Source organism: Hordeum vulgare, chromosome 1H, assembly GCF_904849725.1.
Source record: "Hordeum vulgare subsp. vulgare chromosome 1H, MorexV3_pseudomolecules_assembly, whole genome shotgun sequence".
Taxonomy (NCBI): Eukaryota; Viridiplantae; Streptophyta; class Magnoliopsida; order Poales; family Poaceae; genus Hordeum; species Hordeum vulgare.
Genome location: NC_058518.1, coordinates 102,072,095 through 102,097,972, shown reverse-complemented (window position 1 = coordinate 102,097,972; position 25,878 = coordinate 102,072,095). Strand labels below are relative to the sequence as shown.

At 49.5% G+C, this 25,878-nt stretch overlaps 1 pseudogene; it reads right to left on the bottom strand.

Moving 5' to 3' along the window:
• Positions 1-1,247: 1,247 nt before the first annotated feature.
• On the bottom strand, positions 1,248-25,878 carry LOC123397241 (annotated as a pseudogene).

The window sequence follows — 25,878 nt, the reverse complement described above, 5'->3', positions numbered from 1 at the left end:
ACCAAAAGAACTGGCCCTAACACAACGCTGCATCAGTGGACTGTAGCTCACCAAAATACTGCAGCACCTTCCTATAGCTTGTAGACTCAACAAAAAATCCTTCCCGTAGCTTGTCATTCAAAAATTTGAGAACAAAATTAGAAAAAGGGTGAACATTAACTTTGGAATTTTATTTGGGAAACATAAAAAAAATTGGAATTACAAAAAAAAAACTTATTGAAAAGTGTCAAAAAAGTCAAATCTAATAAATTTTGAAAAACTTGCAGAATTTCTGAAAAACTGAACAAAAATTTAAATTACCCAAACAAATTATATTTTTTAGTGAAAAGCGCGAAAAAAATCAAATTGAATAAATTTTGAAAAAGGTGCAGTATTTCTGAAAACAAGAAAAAAATGAAATTCTGATCATATTCTACATTTTTAACATTTTTTTTTTTTTGTGAAAAATGAACAAAACCTGAACAATTTTTAAAAACATAAATTGTTTTTGAAAAACATGATTTTTTTTTCAAATTATGAACTTTATTTTTAAACACAAGAAAAATTGGAATTCCAATTTTTTTTTAAATGTGATTTTTTTTTGAAACTATGTAAAAACTAAAAGCAAGGATAAGAAACATAAAAACAAAAAATAGAAAAAGGAAACCGCAAAACCTAGTAAAGAAGAAGAAAAAAAAAATGACCAAATGTGTTTTGAGGTACACGTTTCACTTTAAAGATTTAATGGTTGGGACTGTCTTTTTCATAGTCGGGTAAAAATCAATTGGGTTTCAGTCATTTTTCTTTTCAACCAATTACAACTTGACAAATGTCCCTCTGCACTCTATCTCCCTGTCGTGAATGTATTGCCCTTCCGGTGCGTGAGGGCGTGTTTGGTTGCATTCCCTACCTAGCATAGTTGTTCCCACCTAAGACATGGTCAGTGTAAACATGTTGAATAGATGCATTTGTTGTTCTTTGATAGTAATGTATGTTTTGATACATGCTGAGGTGAGACTTTGTTTGGTAGGAAGAGGGAGGAGGAAGAGGTGCACTGCGAGGGAGGAAGAGGAGGGCCGGCGGGGCGTGGGGAGAGGAGTCCCGGCGGGGAGGAAGAGGGCGAGGCCGCCGCGGGGGCTTGGGAGGAGGAAGAGGAGGGCCAGCGGGGCTCGGGAGGAGGAAGAGGAGGGCCGACGGGGCTCGAGCGAGGCGCGACGGGGCTCGGGAGGAGGAAGAGGAGGGCCGACGGGGCTCGGGCGAGAAACGGCTCAGGAGGGGCGCGACGCGGCGACCGGGGCTCGGGAGGGGCACGATGCAGCGGGGAGGGAGAGGGCGAGGCCGGCGGGGCTCAGGCGAGGTGCGGCAGGGCACGGGAGGGCGAGGGCGAGGCGGCCGGGGAGCAGCGGGGCGAGGGAGCTGGGCTCAGCATAGCTCTCCTCCACGAGGGTGCTGGGCTCAGTTATGCTCGGGCCTTTTTTTGCTCTGAGTAGAGCTTTTACACCCTACCAAACAGACAAAAATGGATTGACAAGGGAACTGCTGCCCTCTCCTTGATGCAGGCTACCATACGCGTCCTGAATGTATGTACATTGTGTCTTAGCTTAACAGCCCCACAAAAACAGGTTTTTACATTAACCCAGTTTTCAACCCGTTTAGAACAACGACGGGAGAATTAGGCCTCTCCCTTATAACAACATCATCAGACCCAAATATAGAAAGAAACAGAGACTACACTAAAAGCGAAAAACTGGACTGAACTAGGAAGTGCAGCCACCGGCACTAATCTGAATTGTAAAAATTACATTTACTAAAACGACCACAATCTAATTACTTCACACTATAGAAGAATCACATCAGGTCCCCTTTCCAAGTCACATCTCTCTCTCTCTGATGCTTCTGTCAAGTACATCAGTCCATCGGCAGCATTCCCTCATATCAACCTGATGTTTATCAATCCTTTGATTTCTGTTATAATTTGCAAAAAAAGGAGAACATAAAATAGTTATATGTTGCAGCTGGTAGATATTGGGAGCACTTCTAAGAGCTAGTAGACACTATAAGCACTGTATACCACACATCAAAATTGTAGCCATCCCTGGATCATGATTGCACTCAACTTTACATAAAAAAATGAGTATTGTATGCCATATCTGGCCATGTACATGAAAACTGAATGCAAAAAAATAAGCATGATCTGCACAATCAGAGGTCGATAACTCGATATGATGGTATGATGCATTTAAGAACTGTAGCATGCAACATCTCCAGGTGTTTTCAGTTGTGCTTGATTTTCAAGATTCTGTGCAAACTATCAAACAAATCTGTGTGTGCTATTCTTACAGTCAGTCAAACATCAGGTTGTCAAATTCAAACCTTCTAAGATGCTAGCAGTTCTATACCTCCCCCAACACTTGTTCTGGTAGAGGTTAGGGTTCTACCAGATCTCGAACGTAGGTTGTAGGGGTGGAAGTGCGGGCTACGAGGTTGGGGCGCCGTCCCTGCGTGAGAGAGAGAGAGAGAGAGAGGCGGCTAGGGTTTGGGGCTCTCGTCTCCTGAGGGAGACGACAACAGAATATACTGTTTATTGTCTGCTTAACATCGAAGGGGTACATGTGTTTATATAGGAGGACAGCCTCCACTAAACCCTAGATAACTTGGACTCTAACTTGGACTCTAATATAACTTGGACTCTAAGATAGGTAAGATAACTTCGGCTAAGCCCGTAATTAACCCTGCCCATTGGGCCTCCTCCATTGGTACGTTGTACCGGTCATAACATCTCTCCCCGCCTTCTCAAACAGCTCGTCCTCGAGCTGAACATCTGGAAACTGCTGGCGGAAATCGTCGAGCTTCTCCCAAGTCGCTTCCTCCTCTGGCAGGCCGGTCCACTGTACCAAGACATGCCAGACGCCGCGACGCTGTTGCGCCTGCAGCACCTTCGCCACCTGTGCGGAAGCTGGAAGGAGGCGGCCATCCGAAGTAGGAGGAAGGGCCGGCGTCGCTGCAGGAGGATCCCCGCGGTAGGCCTTCAGTAAGCCGACATGGAAGACGTCGTGGAGGCGAGAACCAGCTGGCAGCTCCAAGCGGTATGCGAGTGTGCTGACACGCTCCAACACACGAAAGGGACTGGCGTAGCGAGGTCCCAATTTGCGCTTGGAGCGCGGGTCCAGAGACTGCGTGGTCCTGTGGAGGAGGCGCAGCCACACCCAATCGCCCACCGCGAACTCCGCCTCGCGATGATGAGCATCGTAGTACTTCCGAGCCAGCTGCTGTGCTTGGAGAAGATGCTGACGTGCCTCAGCCAGAATGTCGTCGCGGGTGCGGAGTAAGTCGCCCGCCTTCTCGGACTGAGCCGTCCCAAGCTCGTAAGGGAGCATCACCGGAGGTGGGCGCCCGTAGACCACCTCGAAAGGCATGGAGCGCAGGGCGGAGTGATAGGAGGTGTTGTAGCAGTACTCCGCCCACGCCAACCAGTCCACCCAAGCTCGTGGACGATCACCAGTAACACAGCGCAGGTACATGGCGATCACCTTGTTGACCACCTCGGATTGGCCGTCTGTCTGAGGGTGGAACGCCGTGCTCATGCGGAGCTTCACGCCTGCCAGTCGAAAGAGATCCCGCCAGACATGTCCCATGAACACGGGATCACGATCGCTGACGATGGACGAGGAAAACCGTGGAGGCGGACGATGCCGTCGAAGAAGGCCCGCGCCATGGAGGCGGCTGTATATGGATGACCCAGGGGACGATGAAGCGCGCGTACTTGGAGAAGCGGTCGACCACCGTGAGGATGACGGACTTGCCGCCCACCTTGGGAAGGCCCTCGATGAAGTCCATGGAAATATCCGCCCACACCTGGGAGGGTACGTCCAGCGGCTGAAGTAGACCCGCGGGTCGTAGTGTCTCCGTCTTGTTCCGCTGGCACGTCACGCACGACCGCACCTAGTCGCGGACCATCGCGCCATCACCGGGGATGTAAAAATCAGCACCGAGACGATGGAGAGTCTTCTGCATGCCCTCGTGCCCTGCAGAGTGCGCCAAGGTCAGGACCTGGTGGAGCAGGTCGCCATGGTCGGGCACGAAGATGCGGCGGCCATGTAGGAGCAGCCCCTCATCCAAGCGCCAGGGCGCGTCCAGCTCGCCGGCGTCAAGGCGCTGGCGCAGGCCCTGGGCGTCCACGGCCGTCGAAGTTGCCGGGCGAATGTCGTCGATGAAGGCGAAAGATGGCCCGGAGCGAATGCACATGATAGTGCCAGCCATGGCGACGTCGTCCGCGACATCCTCAGTGTCGCGGCGGGACAAGGCGTCGGCGATCGTGTTGAGACGGCCGGGGCGGTATCCAACGGTGAAGTCGAAGCCAAAGAGCTTGCTGATCCACTGGTGTTGCGGAACTGTGGAAAGGCACTGGTCCAGCAAGAACTTGAGGCTGTAGTGGTCCATGCGCACACGGAATGACCGGCCCCAAAGATAAGGCCGCCAGTGGCACACCGCCTGAACCAGCCCAATAAGCTCGCGCTCGTAGGCCGCGATCTTGTGATGGCGAGCAGCGAAGGGGCGACTGAAGAACGCGAGCGGTCCCTCGCCCTGGTGGAGGACGGCGCCGAAGCCGATGCCAGAGGCGTCGCAGTCCACCATGAACGGCTATCAAAGTCCGGCATCAGGAGGACGGGTCCCGTCGTGAGCGCCCGTTGGAGAGCCTCGAATGCCGTAGTCGCCTCCTCGTCCCAGGAGAAGGCGTCGCGTCGAAGGAGACGCGTCAGTGGCGCGACGATGAGGCCGAAGTCCCGGCTGTACTTCCAATAGTAGTCGGCGAGGCCCAAGAAGCCACGGAGCGCCCGCGGTGACCGCGGGATCGGCCACGCGGCGACAGCGGCGACCTTGTCCGCGTCCATCGCTACCCCGTCCGCCGAGATGACGTGCCCCAGCTACGTGACGGAGGTCGTGCCGAACGAGCACTTCGAGCGCTTGAGGTGAAGACGATGCGCTCGAAGCTCGTTGAAGATGATGGCCACGTGTTGTAGGTGCTCCGCCCAAGATGCACTGTAGATGAGAATGTCATCAAAGAAAACAAGCACAAAGCAGCGCAAGTATGGGCTGAGCACGTCGTTCATCAGGGCCTGGAAGGTCGCCGGCGCGTTGGAGAGGCCGAACGGCATCACCAGGAACTCGAAGTGGCCATGGTGAGTGCGGAACGCCGTCTTCTCGATGTCGTCAGGGTGCATGCGCACCTGATGGTAGCCCGAGCGAAGGTCGAGCTTGGTGAACAAGCGCGCTCCGTGTAGCTCGTCCAAGAGCTCATCCACGACGGGGATGGGGAATTTGTCCTTGGATGTCAGGGCGTTGAGGGCGCGGTAGTAGATGCAGAAGCGTCATGTGCCGTCGGGCTTGCGCACAAGGAGCACCGGGGCGGAGAACGACGATGTCGAAATCCGGATGATGCCCTGCGCGAGCATGACCGCCACCTGACGTTGGAGCTCGTCTTTCTGCAGCTGAGGGTACCGGTACGGACGCACGGCTACAGGTGCCGTGTCCGGCAGCAGGTGGATGCGGTGGTCATAGGGGTCGCGCGGGAGTGAGGCCCTGTGGCTCGTCGAAGATGTCGCTGTGCTGCTGCAGGAGGTTGGCCAGGAGGGGATGCACCTCGTCTAGTGCGGCCGCCATCAACTGGAGCTGTGGAGTCACGGCGCCGGAGCCGCCGATGCCTGTCCACTGAACGCGACGGCCGCCCTCACGCCAGAAGATGAGGGACAACACATCGAGGTCCAAAAGGATGGGGCCGAGAGTGGACAGGAAGTCAATGCCGAGGATGAAGTCGTAGCAGCCCAGGTCGATGCCGACGCAGTCGATGGAGAACGGCTCATCGCCGATGAGGACGGGAACCTGCCGCGCCACCCCCTGGCAAGCAAGGCGGTCCCCGTTGGCGACGGTGACGCTGAACTTCTCCGAGCCCGCCAGTTGGAGTGCGAGGCGGCGCATGGCGTCCCCGGACAGGAAGTTGTGCGTCGAACCCGTGTCCACGAGCGCGGTGAGACGCTCCCCGTTGATCGTCACCGGAAGCAGCATCGTCTTTGCCGTCTTGATGCCAGCCATGGCATGAAGGGAGACGACGAAGGCGGTCGCGTTGACCGGCTCGTAGGTCGTGATGCCGGCCTCGGAGAGTGTGGTGGCGTCGAGCTCCGCGGTGAGGGCCTCCACCTCTGCGTCGTCGACGGTCTCTAAGTAGAACAGGCGGGCGCACGTATGACCCGGCGCATACGGCTCGTCGCAGTTGAAGCACAGGCCCTTGCGGCGCCGCTCGAGCTGCTCGGCCGACGTCAAGCGCCGGAAGGTGCGTGTCGGTGCGGGGGCAGCCGCGGTAGCGGCCGGCAGGGCAGGGCGTGTCGGGGTGGCGGCCGCCGGGGCGAGGCGGGTCGAGGGACGCGTGCCGCGGCCCGGGAACGCCTGCTGCAGGGTGTTGGCACGCTGCTCGTACGCGCGTGCGTAATACATGGCCGTCTGCAAGTCCTGAGGGTCGCGCATCTCGACGTCGATGCGAATGTGGTCGGGAAGGCCGCCGACGAAGAGCTCGGCGCGTTGGCGAGCCGTGACATCAGGCGCATGTCAGGCCAACGTCTGGAAGCGGTCGGTGAAGTCCTGCACCGAGGTGGTGAAGGGAAGGCGATCGAGCTCGGCCAAGCGGCTCCCACGTATGGGGGGGGGGGCGAACCGGAGGAGACACAGGTCGCGAAAGCGCTCCCACGGAGGCATCCCGCCCTCGTCCTGCTCGAGGGCGTAGTACCAAGTGTGGGCGGCGCCACGGAGGTGGTAGGAGGCGATCCACGTGCGGTCGGACGCCATGGTCCGCTGCCCCCTGAAAAACTGGTCGCACTGATTGAGCCAGTTTAGGGGGTCGATGGTGCCGTCGTAGGTGGCAAACTCCAGCTTGGTGAAGCGGGGTGGCTGCTGCACGTGTGGCGAGGCCGCGTAGGTGCCCTCGTGACGACCCAGCGCGGCGGAAGGAGAGTGCTGCGGCACCACGGAGCTCCCGGCGTACGGATCAGTGTACCCGCCGAACCCCCCGAAGGTGGGGGCCGGTGGCTGCAACACCGTCAGCTGTAGTGGCGCCGTCGTGTAGGTCGGCGTGTCAATCCACGTCGGTAGCGGGGACGGCGACGGCGGCCACCGCACCTGGGTGATCGGCAGGCCCTGGGGCGCGACAGTGGCCGGGGGCGATGGTGCGAAGGGGGCCGCCGGCGGAGGCGGTGGTGGCGGGTTGCGTACGGAGCCTGGAGGAAAGTCCGGAGGTTCGAGACCGCCAGGTTGAGGTCGCGGATCGCCGAGGACATCTCCGCCTGGGAGAGGACGGGGGCGGGTTCGGCCGCCAGGGACGCGGGACCGGAGGCGGCCGGACCTAAGGTGGCCGGCGACGGCGAGAGGTGCGGCGGCGGCTGCTGCTGCGAGGTGGCGGGGAAGGCGGTGGTGGCGACGGCGGTGGTGGTGGGAAGGTCCGACAAACTCATCGAACCCAAGCTACCTGATACCAAATTGGTAGAGGCTAGGGTTCTACCAGATCTCGGACGTAGGTTGTAGGGGTGGAAGTGCGGGCTGCGAGGTTGGGGACGCTCGCGCCGATGGTTGGGCGCCGTCGCGGCGTGAGAGAGAGAGAGAGGCGGCTAGGGTTTGGGGCTCTCGTCTCCTGAGGGAGACGACAACAGAATATACTGTTTATTGTCTGCTTAACATCGAAGGGGTACATGTGTTTATATAGGAGGACAGCCTCCACTGAACCCTAGATAACTTGGACTCTAATATAACTTGGACTCTAAGATAGGTAAGATAACTTGGGCTAAGCCCGTAATTAACCCTGGGCATTGGGCCTCCTCCGTTGATACGTTGTACCGGTCATAACATGTTCATTCACTCGGCCATGAAATGGTGTGGTTTTCCCAGGGTAGATAGCAGAATTTTATCCTGCTCCATTAAAACTCTAAGCAATCTCAACCTGAACTTTCAAGCCTTCTGGGTCACCAAATTTCAATATTCACAAGTTGAACTCTGCCGTTGAGATATTTGAAAACAAGATTTCATATAATCCTTTCCAAGCTTGATTAAACAAAAAATATTTTCAACTCCAAAAAACACGCACCATTAATAATGGTTGTGTGCTGATGTTCTTGGATACAAAATGCAAGCAAATAATAACAGTTCTTGAGTTAACAACTTAATGATATGGTTCATGCGGTCAAAATAAAGACTAAAACTAACTCTAAACCAAAAGTAACAACACTGATAACACACTTCACTGTTAAATCAACACATTTTTGCCTCAGAGAAAATCATTTTTTGCCTCAAGCAGTGAGCACTTTGGGTACTCCCTTCTTTTCACATGATCAGTCCTCATTTTACCATAGTGAAATATGGCAAAAGACTCAATCCCAGCGGTCATTATCTTCTTCAGTGAGATCCTCTGCCTTTTAGTCCAGGGGTACCTGCCAAGCTTCTTGTCCGGGCAATTGTCACACTCCAACCCACAATACAGGAACAATCCTCTAGATTGACCGCCGCCGCCAGAACACGTCTGACATAACTCACAAAGCAATCTTCAGATTCAAAGCCAAACATTACGAGTGTGACCAAACTGTGGTGTTGGAAATCTGCTGCGGCTGAGTCCCACCCTACACCCTTGTTCTCACAATATGATTCTTCTTTCCTCTTATCCTCGTCCATTTCCATTTTGCACTCATGATCCCACACCTGCATGGCAGCAAAAAGGGCCGAGACAAACATAAATTGTCAGTCGAGCAGCCACCTTTGGTATCTGGTGAGACAATCTTGCAAAACCTTAAGCCCATGTGGCAAAAACAATTCTTCAGGTAAACACATACCGTTATGTATAGCTCCTTCAGCAAGGGCGCAGCTTCAAGAAAATATATTGTCCAGGTGAGATCATACCCTTCAGGAAGATTAACTATATTCAAAAACCTTAGTTGGCGGAAAACAGATGACAAACATTGCGTCGGACATTCTGGTTGCACCCAAATCTGCAACGAACAAGCACATAATGAGATGGGCACAGAAGAAGTGAAGGCACACAGCTTGCAAAGCAACAATCTCGACTTACCTTTTCGGAATCAAATCCCAACTTCAGATCTCGTATAGAGGTACCACTAAGAAACTCACTTAACTTCACAATTTTGTGGTAACTAAGGCCGAGATTTGTTAGGCTTATAGCCTCCAGCAATGGGACATGACCAATGAACAGTGGATCTTGGAAATCCAGCCAGCCTTCAAAGACCATCCTTGTGAGTTGAGGGAGCCAGTTCAACATAACTCGTTCGAGCCTACAGTGGACAACACTAAGCTCACTGAGATGAGCGTGTTCAACTGGCACTGTGCTGCAATCACTAGAGTCACAATTGTACTCCCTCCGTCACGCTTTAGAAGGCACGCTTAAAAAAACTCTGGGACCAAGGTAGTCGTCGATTGATTGTGAGATGTAGCATGTGTAAATGCTAATGCGCCTAATCAACTGCGAAAATACTAGTACTAATATGTGAGCAGAAAATTGGGAAGGCGCATGCATGAGTAGTACTAGTACTAATTAATAGGAGTAATTGCTTTCGCGCCTTAAACCTTGTCTATTTTGAAAATGCACGCAAGTTTAACTGTGCCTTCTAAACCGTGACGGAGGGAGTACAATCGCAGACGCTTCAACCGCTTGCAAGTGATGAGGACATTGGATATGTCTGATTCACCAAATCTCAAATTCTCGAGGTCGAGGGCAGTGAGACCACCAAATGCACTTGGACAGGCAACATCATGAAATTTCTCGCAGAGGTGACCAGATCATCCTCAACCATTTCAATGATGTCATACTTGTAGTGCCCCATATGTAACCTTCCCTATTTGGAACCATTGCAAGTGGGCCCACCTTGTCAGAGATTATGATGTTATAGTTGGTACCATGATTTCATGTGCGTTCCTTACTATTTCCCTCTCATGCATACATGCATAGCATATCATTGCATGCCCTTGACTTGTGTTGTTGCTATATGATCTTAGCATTTCATGTGGTGTGGTGATCTTGTGGTTAGATACCTAGTGTTGCATGTGTTCTTATGTGTGTGTGTTGAGGGCTACTATGAGTGCATGTGATAGCAAGTTGCTAGGGTTACAAACCATCCTCCCTCCCTCTCTATTTCTTCTTTAAGTCAAGATACACTCCTTCCTTCCCTGTTTATAAAATGTCCAATGTTTAGGGATTAATGTGAGTGTGAAGTTGTGCTAGCTTGGTGATTTTAAGGAGTGTTTTAAGCAGGAGCAATGATAACAAAACAGAGGCATTAATTCTGTTTTGTAAAATATTATTTGCTCCTAAAAATCTTGATCTTATTTTATTCAAATAGGTCATATTTTTATATGACCAGGGGTATTTCCTTTTGAATTTATCCCCGTAGTTTTGCCTTGTGTTATTTTTCCGTTTCTGTGTTATTTTCTAAATAGAAACCCCCCCCTAGCGATTTATTTCTCTCCTCCTGGCGTAGCATGGGCCTTCCCCCTTCGATCTGGCCCATGATCCTCTCTGTCCAGTGAGAGCCCAGTCGCTACCCCCCCCTTCTCCTTTCCTGACACCGTCTTCTTTCTTCCCCTTTCCGTCAGCTCGATGAGAGACACAGAAAGTTTGACGTTGTGCACAAATGTCGAGGCCCCCCTTATATTGTTGGCGTCTGTGCCCCCTCGGCCTAGGGTTCCCCCTCTCTTCCATCGGCCGCCGCCACTCCATTCCCCATCTCCCTCCTCTCTCTTTCTTTCCCAGAGGTAAGTCTGTAGCCAGTGCAGAGAGGAAGAGAAGGAACGCCGGCGTCTACCCCCGCGTGCACCGCCGAGCGGCACGACCACCATGTCCGGGAGCTTGGGGAGGGTGCCCGCGCTCCATTCCCGCCGTCGTTGAGGTCGGGGAGCGACCACAGCGACGGGCAGGAGCTCGTCTTCGGCGCGAACCCGACGATCTCCGTCCTCTACGTAGAATCTGCATCAGGCCATCATCAGTGCATCCTCGTCGTCTCCAGGCGGCTCCTTCTTCCCGATCGGCGCCCCCCTCTCCCTTCCCTAGGTGACCATCGCTCCTCCTCCCTTCCCCTCGGTTGGATCTGCCTGAGTGGTTGCCGTGCTCCTCTGTTCACGGGAGAGAACGATAGGAGCTTGCCGTGATGTGGTGTAGGTGTAGAGCGCTCGGTGTGAGTAGATGCAGAGCAGAGACCCTCCTCGGAGAGTAGATGAGTCTTCCCTTTCCCGCGGGCATGGTAGAGGCTGTGGTAGAGGATACCATCTCCGGTGATCTCTCTGTCACCGGCTCGCAGGTGCAGGCCAGACAGTAGGATCGAGGTAGTATACGTTGCGTTAGATCCCTACCCTGTCAGACATCATAACGTAGCCCAGTGGTATATGTGTGTGTGTTATCGTCAGGTGCAGGGATCGAATCCCAGTAGGAGCACCCCCTTTTTGTTTCCTTTTCTGTTTCGACAGAAGGGTAGCGCAGCAAGTAGATCCCCTGCATCGATCCTCCACTGTCGAGTACCTTGGCCCTAGCAGAGTGGTAGAGCTGCAGTTTGCGCCTCCAGTAGGTGTGGGGTTCGACCCCAGCACCTCCCCTTTTGCCTTACCTTTGTTTTCTTTTATTCTTTTCCTTGCTGATTGGTAGCTAAGCAGCCCCTGATTATTTGTAGCATGGTATTTCTTTCTTCCTTACTGTTTTTCCTTTCCTGCCTAGTTTAGGAGTGTGTGCGTGTTATAGACTTGGTGTAGGTTTTGTGAAGATGTGTGTGCATGGTGGCACACACACAAGGGGTGATTATGTGCATAAGAGTGAGTGTGTGTGTGTGTGTGTAGGATTTTGCCCTCCCGCACACCTTGTATAGATGTTGGTGTAGGGTGCTTGCAAGCATGTGCATGTGGCTCAAGTCATATGCATGTGTGTGTGTTTGCACTAGGGGTGCATATGTAGCTAAATCATGTGTAGGAGATCATGTAGTTTTATCATGCTTAGAAGTGCATTGTTGTTGAGTGCATGTTTGTATAGAGTTGCTAGATCCTATGGTGTGTGTATGTTTGCCATGTGGTGCAAGCTATGTTTAGCATGTGTAGGTATGTGTGTTGATCTAGAGCATGATGTGCTTGTGGATTATGTGGAGTAGATGTGTGTGTGAGAAGCATTCCACCTTTGCAAGCAAGCTTTGCACCTTCACATGACCATATGTGAGAGGGCATGGTATGTTGTTTGTGAGGGTAGCTTGGTAGTAGTGGTTATGAAGTTGATGTGCATGACACAAACATGGGGTTCAAACCCCCATGTCACTTTGTCATTGTGCACACGAGCTCAACCTTGGTAGTTGTTGATATAGTGGAACTACATGAAATGATGCCCTATTAACTAGGCATGATTTGGAGTAGTTTCCTCTTCCTTGATTTGTGGTCACTTGTTCCAAGTAAGTGCCCACATATTATATATGATGTTGGGGTAGAATCTCCCAAGGAATCCAGTGGTGAAGTTAGTTTTGCCATTAGGATACTTTATGGAGTTGACATATTCAGATTTTGTTGCAAGTTTGCTCTTTGTTTCCATGGAATAGGTTGAGCCCAAGGGCATGAGCTTTTGTGTGGTAGTAGTAGGGGTTTTGCTCTACACCATAGTGTTGTAAAATATCACTTGGTGTTACTGGTGTGCAAGCTATGCCTAGACAAAGTGGGCACGTGGCTGGAAATTTCAGCTTAAGTGAAATCTGGAATTTCACAAAGTCTGGGAATCTGGAAACATTTTCTTCTCCTGTAGATGAGGTTGTGCTGGTCATTGTGTTGAGATCTAGCCTTAGTTCAGTGCTAGGATTTGGACCTGATGTGTTTTTGAAGCTCCCTGTCAAATTTCATCTTATTTGGAGTCCTGTAGGTTATGTTTTGCTTGCTGTCAAAAAGCTTCAGAACAAAGACAGAAAGTCAGGTGCAGGAATTTTCACTAAGTCCCTGAGATGTGATGGTTTTGGGTAGTTTGCAGCCTTGTGTCTTCTTGTGTTTAATTCCTTTTGGTGTGATTCTTGCTGGTGCTTGTAGTGTTCTTGGTTGGCTACAACCACATATATTATTTGTCATATTTGGAGGGCTGTAGCTATGTTGCATGTAGCTCACAAGGAGCTAAGATGCAGATTATGGCAGATTGTGTAGTATAGTCATTTTGATGAATGTGGGTGATTAGTTGAGGTTGTGGTGTTCTTCCTTGCTCCAATCCATTAATGTTGGGTTGTTATATGTCTTGGCAACCTGGGAATACCAGATTTGTGCCATTGGAGTGTGTGGTGTTGATTCTTACACGTAGGGCTTCATATCTTGTTTCGTTGTTTCCCGTTGATCCGTAGCTCCGATTGTAATGTTCTTTATATGGTTTGATTCCATAATGATCGCTCCTAACACGTTCTGGGTTGTTATGGGGACCCCCTCGATAAATAGCGTAGTGTTAAGGCTTGTCCGGTAGGACCCAACATTGGTGTTAATTTGCTAATCACTTAATAAACTGCATAGGGAATGATCACCCCGAGGATCTTTAATCATCAACCCGGGCCAGTGCTCCTCATGAGTGTTGGTCCAAACTGGTCTGCCTGTAGGGCCAGCACAAGGAAACTTGAGGTTTGGTACTTGTAGCTAGTTCCATCCAGCATGTGCTGAGACTGAGATACGCGGCTCTTATCGGGGTCGTCGACACGTCGGGAGGTCCTGCTAGTCTTGCCTTACCTTAGCGGTATATCTTGCGTATAGGAATCCCAGTGAAGCTTTGGTTTTCCCCAGAGTTGAGGTTTTCCTCTAAGGAATCCGACGAGATCACGAGATTCGTGATAGAGGATTACTTTGCAGCCCGTGTACGTTTGTGATGGACTAGTTGGAGCACCCCTGCAGGGTTTAATCTTTTGGAAAGCCGTGCCCGCGGTTATGTGACAACTTGGAATATTTTGTTAACATCCGGTATTAGAGAACTTAAACATAAGCTAATAAAATTGCCAACTATGTGCGTAACCGTGACTGTCCCCCTCGAAGATCTCTCTTTGATCGGGAACACCGTGGGGTTATGAATGCCGTAGGTCGGTGTTCAGGATCACTTAGTGCTCAAGTAATCACGACCGCTAGTGTAGACCACCTTCATAGTTGCTTTATGTAAGTTAGCCACTAAATCAAGCTTAGGATGCTGCAACCTTATACACTTCACCCGAACCCCCCTAATAACTTGACTAGTTCTGGCACCAAGGTCTTAGATTGCTGAGTCCCCGTGGCTCACGGATTCCTCCGAAACTCCCAACAGGTACAGGTACCCCAGAGACAGATGATCCCGACGGCACTCAGCCGGCGTGGCAGTACGACGAGGAGACAGACCGCCTCTACGTGAACTATCCAGAGGATTGAGGCGTGGTCGTGATCGTGGGCCTGCAGGCAGGGTAGCATAGCATTTCTTTGTTTTGTAGTCCGTAGCGGAACTACCTTGATTGTATCTGTGATGTACTCTGAGTTATTTATGAGAAGACAATTGAATCCCGGACTGTCTACTTTTATTATTATTTGTGCTGTGTTACTTGCTTGCGAAACGCTTAGATGCGCTTCTTTCCTATCCGGGGTTTCGATTCCCAGATCGGTAAGGACCGCATCTTGGTCGTTACAAGTTGGTATCAGAGCCTTACGACCATAGGAGCCTTTGTGTCATCGTACTTGGCTGAGTCGAGTCTAGAAAAGGTTTTGAGTCTTAGTTATATCGAAGAGTAGGATTCTTTTTTTTCTCCTCTTCTATGTTCTGGTGAGGTTCCCGTCTTAGGAAATCTTTAACTCTACTCCTTTTCTCGCTCAATTTTTTTAGGATCACGCGGGTATTTGTGAAATCTATATGATTTCGATGTGACGGAATCCTGTCCTGGTGCCTCCTATCTGCTCTAAGTATCAGGGGAGTTGAGCTCCGGGGGATTCTTGCGCACATTGCCATCATTCAGATTTCTGAGTATCTAAGAATGGAGGGTGTTCGTTATTGCTTCAATACTGGTAGTGGTGAGATAACCTCGATGTCCCCAGTACTGGTGTGTATTGTTCGGGGGTACTACCACACTTGGTATCGTTGTGGTCACGAGGATCTATTATAGATGAAGGTCCGAGATGCTGGTTGTGTGTTGAAGGATGTGATACAGGTGACGGGTTAGTTTAGGAGTTGTGTGAAATACTCCTTGTATCCGTGTACCTGATTGCATGACCAGTTATTTTGGGAATTCATAGGTGGGATATATAGTAGTATCTTATAGGACTATCTTCCTACAGACGCTTGATTGAGGTTTGGGAAATCTCGGTCATATGTTTGTTCCGAGCAGTTCTAGCTCACACTTGTTTGCAGTGGTCCTTATCGGAATTTTGTCGTCCGTCACTTTGAGGATGCATTCTTGCTATGTTGTTCGAGTGCAATGCTAAATTCTGTTCAGATATTCCTGTCTTTTGATTTAGCAATATCTTTAATTATTCTGTGGACTAATATGCTGTCCGTCTTCAGGATGGCTCCACCGACTCGTCAGACCCTAGGGCGTGAGGATATGCCGCCTCCACCACCTCCTCCTCCTCCGCTGCCGCCTCCTCCTACAGAGGCCTGGCAGGCGATGATGGCAGCTACTAATGCAAACACTCAGATGCTGTTACAGTTGATCCAGGAGAGAGCCAATCATCAGCAGGGCAATTTCTAGCAGGGTGGCAATCACTTCGCCAATCTAAGTAAGTTCCTGTCAAACCAGCCTAAGACGTTCACTTCTTGCGACCAGCCATTTGATGCAGAAGATTGGATCCGTGATATGGACAAACACTTCGAGTATAGCAATGTGCGTCTGGAGGACTTTTTCAAGTTTGCAACGTTTCAGTTGAAGGGACAGGCTTCTATATGGTGGCAGCAGCTCAAGGACTCCAGGGGCGACAGGGTGATGTCTTGGGACGAGTTTTGTCGTGACTTCAGGTCCCACTACATCCCTTCCAGTTTTGTGGAGGAGATGCGTGAGAAGTTCAGGCGTTTGAAGTAGGGCAGGAATTCTGTGTACAAGTACAATGTCGAGTTCCACGAGCTGGCCCGTTACGTGCCGCAGGATGTCCCGGATTAGAAGAGAAAGATCTACCAGTTCAGGGGTGGCTTGAAGGAAGACTTGCAGTTAGCTCTTGCATTGCACGATCCTAAGGAATTCGACAAGTTCTACAACCTAGCTCTCAGAGCAGAGGCAGCCTTGCCGAGGGTGGAAAATTCCAAGAAGCGCTTCAGAGATTCCAGCTCTTCCTCGACTCAAGTGGTTCAGAAGCAACAGAGGTTTTGGGTTTCTCCTCCTCCTCCTTGACACTCACAGCAGCTGAAGCACTCAGGTGGTCGTGGTTCTTCCCACGCACCCAACCCTGGCTTTCAGCAGAGATACCAACATCAGAAGCAAGGGCCTCCTCAGACTCAGTTCCGACAGCCAGCAGATGTCACTTGTCACAAATGTGGGCAGAAGGGTCAATATGCCAACAAATGTACTTCTCAGCTCCGTCTGCCGCCTCCTCCTCCAGGCAAACCTCCAAGCAACGCTCTTGTCAAATTCAACCCTAGATCAGCTCGAGTCAACATGGTGAACGCAGCTGAAGCAGACAACTCCTCTGATGTGATCATGGGTAACCTCCTCGTCAATGATATCCCTGCTAAAGTGTTATTTGATTCTGGTGCTTCGCATTCCTTCATGTCATACCCCTTTGCATTTGGTAATAATATTGCGACCGAGTTCCTTCCCAAGTCATTGCAAGTTGTGTCTCCGGGTATGCGGATGAGCTCTCAGTTGTTCGTCCCAGATGTTTCTGTCAAGATGGGCGCTTATGCTTTTCTGGCATCTCCAATTGTCTTGGGCAATTCCGACATTGATTTGATCCTTGGTATGGACTGGTTGGCCATGAACAAGGCGTCAATTGATTGTGAAGCCAAAGAAGTCAAGCTTACCCACTCTTCGGAAGATGTGATTATATTCGCGACGCGCGATGATACAATCCGTCTGTTCTCCTTGAACGAAAAGGGTGAGATCAATCCTATTGAGCAAGACCCAGTGGTCTGCGAATATCAAGATGTGTTTCCTAAAGAGCTGCCAGGCATGCCTCCGCACCGTGAAGTTGAGTTTGTCATTGAGCTTGAGCGAGGCACAGAGCCAGTGTGCAAACGGCCGTACAAGCTGGGTCCAGAAGAATTGAAGGAACTCAAGAGGCAACTGGATGAGCAGGAGCGTTTGGGTTTGATCAGACCAAGCTCGTCTCCGTGGGGATGTGGTGTTCTGTTTGTCAAGAAGAAGGATGGTTCGGACCGGCTGTGTGTCGATTACCTTCCATTGAACAAGAAGACAATCAAGAACAAATATCCACTTCCAAACATAACTGAGTTGTTCGAACAGTTGAAAGGTGCTAAAGTATTCTCCAAGCTTGATCTTAGAATGGGCTATCATCAAATTCGCATTCGCGAGGAAGACATTCCGAAGACGGCCTTCAGGACTAGTTTTGGCTCGTATGAGTATACGGTCATGTCTTTTGGTCTGGCTAATGCTCCTCCGACATTTTGTCGATTGATGAACTATATTTTCTCCCCATACAAGAATGAATTTGTCTTGCTCTATCTCGACGACATTCTGCTCTTTTCTGAGACTGAGGAAGAACATGAGAAACATCTCAGGTTGGTGCTTGATAAACTGAGAGAGTACAAGCTGTATGCTAAGTTTTCCAAGTGCGAGTTCTGGTTGAAAGAAGTGGTTTATCTTGGGCATATTATCTCTGCCGGGGGCATTAAGGTTGATCCGTCCAAGGTTCAAGCCATTGTTGAATGAGAACCTCCGCAGAATGTGAAGCAGCTTCGAAGCTTTCTCGGGCTTGCTGGATATTGCAGAAGGTTCGTTGAGAACTTCTCCAAGATCGCCAAGCCGCTCTCTAGTCTTCTTCAGAAGGGTGTTAAGTATGTTTGGTCTCCAGAGTGTCAACTGGCTTTCGATACACTCAAAGAGAAGCTTATCTCCACTCCGGTCTTGGCTCCTCCGGATGATTCCAAGCCATACCAGGTCTTTTGCGATGCTTCTCTCTAGGGTCTTGGTGCAAGATAGTAAGGTGGTTGCTTATACCTCTAGGCAGTTGAAGCCTGCGGAGAGGAACTATCCTGTGCACGATCTCGAGTTAGCAGCTGTTTTACACGCCTTGATGACTTGGAGACATCTCTTGTTGGAATGTAAGGTTGAAGTTTTCACCGATCACAAGAGTCTCAAGTATATCTTCACTCAGCCTAGCTTGAATCTTCGGCAAACACGTTGGGTGTAAATGCTCCAGGATTTTAATCCAAGTGTTGAGTACACGCCAGGCAAGGCAAATGTTGTGGCAGATGCATTGAGCAGGAAGGCATATTGCAACAGTCTGATTCTGCAACCTCTCAAGCCGGGTCTTTCTGAGTCTTTCAGGAAGCTTAACCTTCAGCTAGTACCTCAGGGTTTTCTTGCAAACCTTCAGATCTCTCCTACCTTGGAAGATCAGGTCAGAGCAGCTCAGCTTCTTGACGCTATGGTGAATAAGGTCAAGATTGGCGTGGGAAAGAGTCTCCCCAAGTATAAGTGCTTCACTGTCGATGCCAGGGACACGTTGTTTTTCGAGGATCGCCTTGTCGTCCCAAAAGGTGATCTCAGGAAGGTGATCATAGAAGAAGCTCATAATTCTCTGCTCTCTATTCATCCTGGAAGCTCCAAAATGTACCATGACTTGAAGCAGACATTCCGGTGGACTCGTATGAAACGTGAAATTGCTCAGTTCGTAAACAAGTGTGATGTATGTCAAAGAGTGAAAGCAGAACATCAACGCCCAGCAGGCCTCTTGCAGCCTTTGCCGATTCCTGAGTGGAAGTTTGATCACATTGATATGGATTTCGTCACCGGGTTTCCGAAGTCCAAGAAGGGCAATGATGCTATCTTCGTCGTCATCGACAAGTTGAGTAAAGTGGCTCATCTCCTTCCAGTCAAGGAGTCCATTTCAGCAGCTCAGCTGGCAGAGTTGTACACCTCCAGGATTGTCTCTTTGCACGGCGTACCTATGATGATCTCTTCAGATCGCGGAAGTATCTTCACTTCCAAGTTCTGGGACTCCTTTCAGTCTGCTATGGGCACGAAGATCTGCTTCAGCACAGCATTCCATCCTCAGACTAGTGGTCAAGTGGAGAGAGTGAATCAAGTTCTTGAGGATATGCTGAGAGCCTGTGTTATCTCTTTTGGCATGAAGTGGGAAGATTGTCTGCCTTTCGCGGAGTTCTCGTATAACAACAGTTATCAAGCTAGTTCTGGCAAGGCTCCGTTTGAAATTCTCTATGGTAGAAAGTGTCGTACTCCGCTCAACTGGTCCGAGACCGGCGAGCGTCAGATCCTTGGCGATGATATGATAGAAGAAGCTGAGGAGATGTGTCGGATCATTCGCGACAACCTCAGAGCAGCTCAGTCCCGTCAGAAGAGCTATTACGATAGCAAGCACTGTGACATGTCTTATGAGCTTGATGACTTTGTCTATCTCATGGTGTCGCCTATGAAGGGTATGCAGCGCTTTGGCATCAAAGGCAAGCTTGCGCCACGTTTCGTTGGTCCGTTCAGAGTGGTTGGCAAGAGGGGCGACCTTGCGTACCAGCTCGAGCTTCCGTCAACCTTTGCAAATGTCCATGATGTGTTCCATGTTTCTCAGCTTCGGAGGTGTTTCAAGACCCCCGAGCGCACTGTGCATCTTCAAGATATCGACCTTCAGCCTGACCTTTCTTATCGTGGGCATCCAGTTGCGGTTCTCGAGGCGACTGAGAGCAAGACCCGTAACAAGACTGTCAAATTTCTCAAAGTGCAGTGGTCTCACCATTCCGATAAAGAGGCTACGTGGGAACGCGAGGACCACCTCCATTCCGAATTTCCTGATTTCTTTCAATCTTAGATCTCGAGGGCGAGATCTTCTTTGTAGTGTGGGAGAGTTTGTAGTGCCCCATATGTAACCTTCCCTATTTGGAACCATTGCAAGTGGGCCCACCTTGTCAGAGATTATGATGTTATAGTTGGTACCATGATTTCATGTGCGTTCCTTACTATTTCCCTCTCATGCATACATGCATAGCATATCATTGCATGCTCTTGACTTGTGTTGTTTCTATATGATCTTAGCATTTCATGTGGTGTGGTGATCTTGTGGTTAGATACCTAGTGTTGCATGTGTTCTTATGTGTGTGTGTTGAGGGCTACTATGAGTGCACGTGATAGCAAGTTGCTAGGGTTACAAACCATCCTCCCTCCCTCTCTATTTCTTCTTTAAGTCAAGATACACTCCTTCCTTCCCTGTTTATAAAATGTCCAATGTTTAGGGATTAATGTGAGTGTGAAGTTGTGCTAGCTTGGTGATTTTAAGGAGTGTTTTAAGTAGGAGCAATGATAACAAAACAGAGGCATTAATTCTGTTTTGTGAAATATTATTTGCTCCTAAAAATCTTGATCTTATTTTATTCAAATAGGTCATATTTTTATATGACCAGGGGTATTTCCTTTTGAATTTATCTCCGTAGTTTTGCCTTGTGTTATTTTTCCCTTTCTGTGTTGTTTTCTAAATAGAAAACCCCCCCAGCGATTTATTTCTCTCCTCTTGGCGTAGCATGGGCCTTCCCCCTTCGGTCTGGCCCATGATCCTCTCTGTCCAGCGAGAGCCCAGTCGCTACCCCCCTTCTCCTTTCCTGACGCCGTCTTCTTTCTTCCACTTTCCGTCAGCTCGATGAGAGACAGAGAAAGTTTGACGTAGTGCACAAACGTCGAGGCCACCCTTATATTGTTGGCGTCCATGCCCCCTCGGCCTAGGGTTCCCCCTCTCTTCCATCGGCCGCCGCCACTCCATTCCCCATCTCCCTCCTCTATCTTTCTTTCCCAGAGGTAAGTCTGTAGCCAGTGCAGAGAGGAAGAGAAGGAACGCCGGCGTCTACCCCCGCGTGCACCGTCGAGTGGCACGACCACCATGTCCAGGAGCTTGGGGAGGGTGCCCGCGCTCCATTCCCGCCGTTGTTGAGGTCGGGGAGCGACCACAGCGACGGGCAGGAGCTCGTCTTCGGCGCGAACCCGACGATCTCCGTCCTATACGTAGGATCTGCATCAGGCCATCATCAGCGCATCCTCGCCGTCTCCAGGCGGCTCCTTCTTCCCGATCGGCGCCCCCCTCTTCCTTCCCTAGGTGACCATCGCTCCTCCTCCCTTCCCCTCGGTTGGATCTGCCGGAGTGGTTGCCGTGCTCCTCTGTTCACGGGAGAGAACGACAGGAGCTTGCCGTGATGTGGTGTAGGTGTAGAGCGCTCGGTGTGAGTAGATGCAGAGCAGAGACCCTCCTCGGAGAGTAGATGAGTCTTCCCTTTCCCGCGGGCGTGGTAGAGGCTGTGGTAGAGGATACCATCTCCGGTGATCTCTCTTTCACCGGCTCGCAGGTGCAGGCCAGACAGTAGGATCGAGGTAGTATACATTGCGTTAGATCCCTACTCTCTCACACATCATAACGTAGCCCAGTGGTTTATGTGTGTGTGTGTTATCGTCAGGTGCAGGGATCGAATCCCAGTAGGAGCACCCCCTTTTTGTTTCCTTTTCTGTTTCGACAGAAGGGTAGTGCAACAAGTAGATCCCCTGCATCGATCCTCCACTGTCGAGTACCTTGGCCCTAGCAGAGTGGTAGAGCTGCAGTTTGCGCCTCCAGTAGGTCTGGGGTTCGACCCCAGCACCTCCCCTTTTGCCTTACCTTTGTTTTCTTTTATTCTTTTCCTTGCTGATTTGTAGCTAAGCAGCCCCTGATTATTTGTAGCATGGTATTTCTTTCTTCCTTGCTGTTTTTCCTTTCCTTCCTAGTTTAGGAGTGTGTGCGTGTTATAGACTTGGTGTAGGTTTTGTGAAGATGTGTGTGCATGGTGGCACACACACAAGGGGTGATTATGTGCATAAGAGTGAGTGTGTGTGTGTGTAGGATTTTGCCCTCCCGCACACCTTGTATAGATGTTGGTGTAGGGTGCTTGCAAGCATGTGCATGTGGCTCAAGTCATATGCATGTGTGTGTGTTTGCACTAGGGGTGCATATGTAGCTAAATCATGTGTAGGAGATCATGTAGTTTTATCATGCTTAGAAGTGCATTGTTGTTGAGTGCATGTTTGTATAGAGCTGCTAGATCCTATGGTGTGTGTATGTTTGCCATGTGGTGCAAGCTATGTTTAGCATGTGTAGGTATGTGTGTTGATCTAGAGCATGATGTGCTTGTGGATTATGTGGAGTAGATGTGTGTGTGAGAAGCATTCCACCTTTGCAAGCAAGCTTTGCACCTTCACATGACCATATGTGAGAGGGCATGGTATGTTGTTTGTGAGGGTAGCTTGGTAGTAGTGGTTATGAAGTTGATGTGCATGACACAAACATGGGGTTCAAACCCCCATGTCACTTTGTCATTGTGCACACGAGCTCAACCTTGGTAGTTGTTGATATAGTGGAACTACATGAAATGATGCCCTATTCACTAGGCATGATTTGGAGTAGTTTCCTCTTCCTTGATTTGTGGTCACTTGTTCCAAGTAAGTGCCCACATATTATATATGATGTTGGGGTAGAATCTCCCAAGGAATCCAGTGGTGAAGTTAGTTTTGCCATTAGGATACTTTATGGAGTTGACATATTCAGATTTTGTTGCAAGTTTGCTCTTTGTTTCCATGGAATAGGTTGAGCCCAAGGGCATGAGCTTTTGTGTGGTAGTAGTAGGGGTTTTGCTCTACACCATAGTGTTGTAAAATATCACTTGGTGTTACTGGTGTGCAAGCTATGCCTAGACAAAGTGGGCACGTGGCTGGAAATTTCAGCTTAAGTGAAATCTGGAATTTCACAAAGTCTGGGAATCTGGAAACATTTTCTTCTCCTGTAGATGAGGTTGTGCTGGTCATTGTGTTGAGATCTAGCCTTAGTTCAGTGCTAGGATTTGGACCTGATGTGTTTTTGAAGCTCCCTGTCAAATTTCATCTTATTTGGAGTCCTGTAGGTTATGTTTTGCTTGCTGTCAAAAAGCTTCAGAACAAAGACAGAAAGTCAGGTGCAGGAATTTTCACTAAGTCCCTGAGATGTGATGGTTTTGGGTAGTTTGCAGCCTTGTGTCTTCTTGTGTTTAATTCCTTTTGGTGTGATTCTTGCTGGTGCTTGTAGTGTTCTTGGTTGGCTACAACCACATATATTATTTGTCATATTTGGAGGGCTGTAGCTATGTTGCATGTAGCTCACAAGGAGCTAAGATGCAGATTATGGCAAATTGTGTAGTATAGTCAATTTGATGAATGTGGGTGATTAGTTGATGTTGTAGTGTTCTTCCTTGATCCAATCCATTCATGTTGGGTTGTTATATGTCTTGGCAACCCGGGAATACCAGATTTGTGCCATTGGAGTGTGTGGTGTTGATTCTTACACGTAGGGCTTCATATCTTGTTTCGTTGTTTCCCGTTGATCCGTAGCTCCGATTGTAATGTTCTTTATATGGTTTTGCTTCGTTTTCACGAGACGCATCTGTTCATGCCATTCTCATGCATGTAAAAATAGCTCAGTGTACAGTTCTTTCCAGAAACTTGTAGTAGTTTCTTTTGCTTGTGCTAGTGATAGAAATAGTGATGCATGCTCATTTTTCATCTCATGCATCATGTGCTTGTTGCATCTTGTGGTGTTGTTGTTCATGGAATGTTATTATTATGTTGGGTAGCACCGGGATCGTAGAACGAGTATGTGGATTCGGGAGAGTACGTGCAGGACGAACAAGAACTATTCCAAGCTGAGGATATCACAGACAAGATGATATGACCTTGATTCCATCTCTAGACTTGTTATGCTAGTTTGCATTTCCATGTCATATTGCTTACTGCCTACCACTGAATTAAATTGCCTCTTGATATGCCATGAACCCAAACATTGATCCCTTCCTAGCAAAACTTGTATGGCTAAGTAGGCTTTGCTCAGCTACTAATGTTAGCGTTGCTAGATGCAGGTGCTTTCACTCATGCGATAACATGAGCTTGATATCATTATATTAAATTCTGTTATTTTAATTAATGCACCTATACACTTGGTAAATGACGGAAGGCCTAGCCTTTTGCCAGGTGCTTTGTTCCGTTATTGCCGCCTTAGTTACCGGTTACCGGTGTTTGATTCCATAATGATCGCTCCTAACACGTTCGGGGTTGTTATGGGGACCCCCTCGATAAATAGCGTAGTGTTAAGGCTTGTCCGGCAGGACCCAACATTGGTGTTATTTGCTAATCACTTAATAAACTGCATAGGGAATGATCACCCCGAGGATCTTTAATCAACAACCCGGGCCAGTGCTCCTCATGAGTGTTGGTCCAAACTGGTCTGCCTGCGGGGCCACCACAAGGAAACTTGAGGTTTGGTACCTGTAGCTAGTTCCATCCGGCGTGTGCTGAGACTGAGATACGTGGCTCTTGTCGGGGTCGTCGACACATTGGGAGGTCCTGCTAGTCTTGCCTTACCTTAGCGGTATATCTTGCGTATAGGAATCCCAGTGAAGCTTTGGTTTTCCCCAGAGTTGAGGTTTTCCTCTAAGGAATCCGACGAGATCACGAGATTTGTGATAGAGGATTACTTTGCGGCCCGTGTACGTTTGTGACGGACTAGTTGGAGCACCCGTGCAGGGTTTAATCTTTCGGAAAGCCATGCCCGCGGTTATGTGGCAACTTGGAATATTTTGTTAACATCCGGTATTAGATAACTTAAACATAAGCTAATAAAATTGCCAACTGTGTGCGTAACCGTGACTGTCCCCCTCGAAGATCTCTCTTTGACCGGGAACACGGTGGGGTTATGAATGCCGTAGGTCGGTGTTCAGGATCACTTAGTGCTCAAGTAATCACGACCGCTAGTGTAGACCACCTTCATAGTTTCTTTACGTAAGTTAGCCACTAAATCAAGCTTAGGATGCTGCAACCTTATACACCTCACCCGAACCCACCTAATAACTTGACTAGTTCTGGCACCAAGGTCTTAGATTGCTGAGTCCCCGTGGCTCATGGATTCCTCCGAAACTCCCAACAGGTACAGGTACCCCAGAGACAGATGATCCCGACGGCACTCAGCTGGCGTGGCAGTATGACGAGGAGACAGACCGCCTCTACGTGAACTATCCAGAGGATTGAGGCGTGGTCGTGATCGTGGGCCTGCAGGTAGGGTAGCATAGTATTTCTATGTTTTGTAGTCCGTAGCGGAACTACCTTGATTGTATCTATGATGTACTCTGAGTTATTTATGAGAAGACAATTGAATCCCGGATTGTCTACTTTTATTATTATTTGTGCCGTGTTACTTGCTTGCGAAACGCTTAGATGCGCTTCTTTCCTATCCGGGGCTTCGATTCCCAGATTGGAAAGGACCGCATCTTGGTCGTTACAATACTTCCATGTCATAACGCTGAATTTGACATTCTCGACCAAGTGTGACGCCATGGCATGACCAACAGCATGCCCAATGGATATGGGGACATCATCTCTCAGGTAGAAGGTGGCCGACAGAAGGCGGATGGTGTGTTCTCCAGGATTTCTGCGTGTCAATATGCTCTCTAGTCTCTACCGCTTGAACCACGGCTCCGTTGATGCGAACCAATTCATCATCACAGATGTCGTTGCATGAAACGCCATAGGGCAGGAAGTGCTGAGCACTTACTATAAGCCGAGACAGATTGGCGCATAGCTGAGTCCACCGCTTGGAGAGGATGCTGGTTCTTGCAGCCTCACGGACAGTGAGACGATCGAGAATGTTGACCAGAACGTCATCAGGCAGTGCGGTGAGCGCATCAACTTTCTTGCCTTTCTGCAT